The sequence below is a fragment of the Ziziphus jujuba genome, chromosome 7 (genome assembly GCF_031755915.1).
Source record: "Ziziphus jujuba cultivar Dongzao chromosome 7, ASM3175591v1".
NCBI classification, from domain to species: Eukaryota; Viridiplantae; Streptophyta; class Magnoliopsida; order Rosales; family Rhamnaceae; genus Ziziphus; species Ziziphus jujuba.
The window spans coordinates 4,939,049-4,945,048 of record NC_083385.1 but is presented as its reverse complement, the minus strand read 5'-3'; positions in this window follow the sequence as shown (position 1 = coordinate 4,945,048).

Here is a 6,000-nt window from a genome sequence, read left to right as displayed (position 1 = left end):
TCAAGCTTGATTCTTATTGAAAAATAAGTCTTTAAATAGGTTACAAAGTCACAAAATAAATCCTAAAAACAAAGGGAAAACTTACCATCCAAGATAGTTTCCTCTGGTGGCCGAAATTCTCACTCATTTCCTAATCTAATTTGGATTAATTAATTCCTTTATTTTGAATTAGGAATTAATTAATTTACTATGAAAATAATAACATAAAAACTTTCCTAAACTTATTTTTCCAGCAAATAAATAAATAAAACCCAAAAAGTAATGGTAATTTCCTAAAACAAAAAAGTAGAATCAAATTAGGAAACTAAAAGACTAGCTTTTTGACTAAGTTGATTTTGACCATTCTTTGACCACTTTGAGCTCCAAACCAGCTTCTATATGCTTTTTAGGATGCCAAATAAGCTTATTATGAAGTCCCACATGTTGCCCTCACTTGGAAGAAAAAGAAAAAGCCAACTCAGCACAATACAGTAAAGCTAGCACAAAATACAGCAAAAACCGGCCAAATTTACTAACTGTTCGTACAACCCCTTTTTGGACGACTTTGAAGCTGATTTGACTTGATTCCATGTCCTCTTAGATATATGTATTGAATCCATGAAACATTGGAACCATTTCATGCTTCCCGAACTCCAAAAAATACCAAAATTGCTACCCGGGCCCATACCGGCTTCCACCACTTGTATGCTCAGAACATATCTTGGATCTTCAAGTATAGGCAAGCCCTCTTGAGAATGAATTACCTCCTAGATAAAGGCAGCATGTTTGACCTTAAATCTCTTAGTTTGTGTCAGGACCCATCCAACATGTTGCGCAATCCATAGATATCTACGTATATATTCACACATACATACACACACACATATATATATATATATATATATATATATATATATATATATATATATATATTTACATTTTCACACATTTAAATATATATACACGGTAAAACTTTTAACAAACAATTTAACAAGTGCAATGTCCAGATACATATGTATAAATACATTTTGATATGCATAATCGAAGGCTTCAACAATACATATTTATACATATATATATATATACCCATTAACACATCTCAATACATATTCACATATCACCATGTATTTATATACATTACTGCACATGTATAGATATATATATATATATATATATATATATATATATATATATATATATATATATATAATGCATGTATTTACCAATATTCCCATTCACATGTATACAGAAAAACACACACACATATATATATAATATACAATTTAATTTAAATCTCCATTTTTCATATTTAATTTAATAATTTAATCAAAAATAACAACATCTTAAATACACATCCATAATTTACAAACAAGATATCAATGCGAAGCTAAAGATACGGAGAATACAATTCTAACCTTCGATTGATTTGAAACTACCGGCGGTGACCAGAAATTTCGTCGGAAGCCGCTGCCAACTTGCCCCTCCTTTGTATGCCATGAAGGAGCTCGAATTAAGGCAAACGGAGCCCACCATCAACTTCAGGACGCTTGAATCTGGGAAATAGGATTGAAAATTTGGCCGGAAACAGTCAAAATCCTGCGAATTGAAATGGAGCTCATCGCCGACTTTTATGGAGTTTTCCAGTGCGTCTCCGGCCGTTCCGTGGATGGCGAGCACCACAACATTGCCGTTGTCATGGGTCATCGGTTAAACATATCGGTGAGGCTCAGGCGGGCCGGATTAATGGCAAAATCCCAAGATGAGCAACGGCAACCCAAAGAGAGGAAGGGAGAAGATCCACGAGGAGGAAGAGAGGGAAAGGAAGAAGCTTCACGAGAGGGAGAGGGGGGGTATTTTCCCACGTGAGGGAGAAGAAAAAAAAAGAAAAAGAAACTAAATAAACAAATATATAAAATAATATTAAAATAATAATATAATATAAAGTAATAAAATGATAATAAGAAAATAATGTGATATTTAATTATTGCGGACATGTGGTATTTTCGTGTCGTGACACATGGCACCCTTTATAATGTTACATGTGGCATCGCTGTTCATCACACTCACATATCGATGAACAGTAACAACTATCTCAGAAAACTTGACAGATCCATAATTTTCAAATCACATGTCCAAATTAGGTGTGCCGTTAATCTACAAACTTGTATCGACGAGTACTTCACAACCATACATGAGTCATAATTCAATTTTTTTTTCAAGGATAAAAAGTCAACTCCGACACTCTCGGACAGTTCGGACCTCAAATTGTTTTACTTGTAACTTTCAAACTGTAGCTCCGTTTTCGACGTGCTACTAGTCTACGGACTCAGATTGATGTGAAATCTGCAATGGTACCTTGGTCAGTGAAAAATTCCCTTTGAAGCAATAAGTCAACATTTTAACCCACTTGGTCAACGGTCAAACTTGATCAACCCTTGATCAACGTGAAAATTTTCAACTTATTTCGGGATGAGGTGTTACAATCTTCCCCCCTTATAAAAATTTCATCCTCTAAATTTTGCACATTGTTGGAATAGATTGGGTACTACTCACGCATTTGTGCCTTAGGTCCCCATGTTGCCTCCTCGATCGGATAATTTTCGCCACAAGACTCTGACTAGAAGAATTGTCTTGTTACACAGTACTCACTCCTCATGATCTAGGATCTGCACTGGTTGTTCCACATATAATAGGTCCTCTTGCAATTCGGTGGGCATTGTTATAGGCTTACTTTGTACTCTCGCAGCATCAAAACATGATACACATTGTGTACTCGAGCTAACTTCTCTAGTAGTGCTAGTCTGTACGCCATCGATCCAATCCTCTCAATCATCTCATAAGGACCTATATAACGAGGGCTTAGCTTCCTTCGTCGACCTAAGCACATGATTCCTTTCCATGGAGACAACTCCCAAAATACTCAGTCTCCGACTTCAATTTCTAGGTCCTTCCTACGCACATCGACGTAGCTTTTCTATCGACCTGGGCAGCTTTCAACCTCTCTCGGATGACCTTCACCTTATCCGTAGTCATTCGTAGGTATTCACCCCTAATGACACTGTCTACCGTAAAGAATCTCTCTTCTCCCACTTCCACACGGTAAATAAGCAAGGGTTGGAGTAGCCCTGAAGGTTTCTGCATTCCTACCTTCACTTATTGGCAAAATGGGCATTTCGGTATAAAATCCACTACTTCCTTCTTCATATCAATCCACACATAGTACTTAATGAGTGTTGGTACATCTTCATACTCCCAGGGTGTGTAACATAATTCAAATTATGCACCTCCATTTCTTTAGGGCATACACAACCGCAGTAAGTTTTAAGTCATGCATGGGGTAATTCTGCTCATGTTGATCCAATTCTTTCAAAAATATGCTGCCACCCCTTGATTTTATATTAATATACATCCCAACCTTTGATGGGATACATCACAATAGACCGCTAACCCTTCATTCCCATCAGATAAAATTAAAATTAAAACAGGTGCAATTGTCAACCTCTCACTTAAATTCTTGGAAACCTTACTCACACCTCTTTGTCCAGCTGAACAAAACTCCTTCCGTGTTAGGTGATGGAGTGGTTCTGCTATCTTTGAAAACCCCTCTATGAATCGGCGGTAGTATCCAGCTAACCTAAGGAAATTCCACATTTCTGTTACAATAGTAGGACACTCCCAATTCAATGCAACCTTCTCAAAATCTATATAATATGTCTCCGGTCGACACATTATACCCAAAAAACCCTACTTAGTTCAACTAAATTCACACTTGTCCAATTTATCAAAAAGTTGAAGATGTCTCAAAGCCTGGGGTACTATCCTTAAATGCTTCACATTCTCCCTTAGGCTCTTAGAATAGACCAACCTATCATCTACGAATACGATGCCGAAGCGATCTTAATACGGACGAAACACCCGAAACAACCGATTCATCAAATCCATATATAAGGCTTCATTCAGTCTACATATACGATGAAGGTTGGCTTAACCAATTTAGCCATCTGTTAAGCTATATGTCATGGGAATAAGGTAATGGGTTGGTGCCCAAAGCCAATCCAATGGTGAAGTATATCTCTTTTTCTGTTCGTAGCCAGGTAACTTGTCGAGGAACACATATTCGAACAGTCTTTCACTATGAGTATGTCTTATAACCCTTCACCATCTACTCAGAGTACTCGATTACAATATCCCATGACCAACTACAACTAAATGGTGGTGACTAACCATCTAAGGTACACTACCACAAACTTCCCCAGAGTTTCCAGGCGTATCGGAATCTAGAGCTATGATACCAATTTGTCAGGACCCGTCCAAGACCCATCACTAGAATCCTAGACAAGCCCTGATCCCAGGAAAACACCATCGAACCTTCCAATGGAAAATCTGACAGCATTTTCCCTAAGGGAAGGACTTACCATAAAATTTACCTACACACAGTCACACTCCTATATGGTACCACCTTATCCCTCCCACCTTACTACAATAATTTCCACAGTGGCAGCACTTCGATAACAATTTATATAAAACACATATGGATATATATGCAATAGGAATAATCAACTAAATAAACAACCAATTATACCTTTAATCATTCACGTCTGCCCACACTACTCACTTAGTGTTTCAAATTCAAATACATTTCAAATGTCATTTTACAAATATACCAATGCATACTATAAAAAGAGGTGTACAAACCAATCACCACACCAACAATAATAATAGTAAATATTTTAATGATAATGATAACTATATCAATACAATTCATCTGAAGGCTACGTATAACCAAGGGCTACGTATAACCATACATATTCAAAGGTTATCACATAACCTCACTTGCACGATGGCTATCACATAACCACGCCTATCCAATGGCTATCACATAACCACACCTGCCAATGTTTATTTTTCTCACCCGTAGATTGTAATACTTGTTCAAAGTTACTGTATGATAATAACGATGATAAAATTTATTAATAATAATAAGAATATATAATAAAATCAATAGTAAGAAATCAGATCACGAATAGACAAAGTAGCATAAGATAAAATATTATCTTAAAATCCGTAACACATAATAAAATATGCACAATCGTAATGGAGATGTATACGATACCATCTAACATACTGTGCGATCCATAATTCCAGCTGTCGTCGATACTCTGCTACCCATATAGTCCAGGGTGGTTGCCTAAATTGGCCGTTCGATCCCCTGGATCTGTAGGCAACATATATAAGAGGCTAGCATTACATGGACCACATCGGATCCTCGCCCCATATGGTGTGGTATATAAAACATAATATAATCTGACATAAATATGTATATATACTAAAAAAATACTTAATGCACATACTATATACCAGTAGTGCCAGAAGATGCCCAGTGTCCCAAGGAACCGACTGACGGGGAGGTTATAGAGAGAAAACTAGCATCCAGGCCGCCCTGGAGTCCCAGCAGCGCTGATGCTGTAAACTCAATCCCAGCCACGGAGGGGGGCGGTTATGACCAATCTCAAACTTGCCTGCCCTCAGTCCAATGGCAACCACGGGAGAGTATAAACCTGCGTGCTCATCACACCACACCGCACACTAATCACATCTACAACTACAGAATACCGGTACGTGTATGGTGCATCGAAAATCGATAAAATTTTATAATATCATATTTTTATAGTAATATAATATAATATTATCAAATTTGAATTTATAACAATATACATTTAAATTTATGCATTTTTATCAAATCCATAGAACTCCATGCACAAATAAATTATTAAACTTATAAATATAGTTTTGATCACAATAATTCAATATAATCAATTCCTCAAACCTTCAAGTTAATTCATACCAAAAATCAATAGAACCACATATAATTAAGTATATAAAAAAAACATACATTCTATTAGATACCATAACCTCACAGTAACTTCACAGTAAAATTAACAATAATTTAATAGTCCTTTCAAAATTAACAGCTTTCCAATTTCAGAAATATTAATTCAACCCATATTTATGCAATTCAAC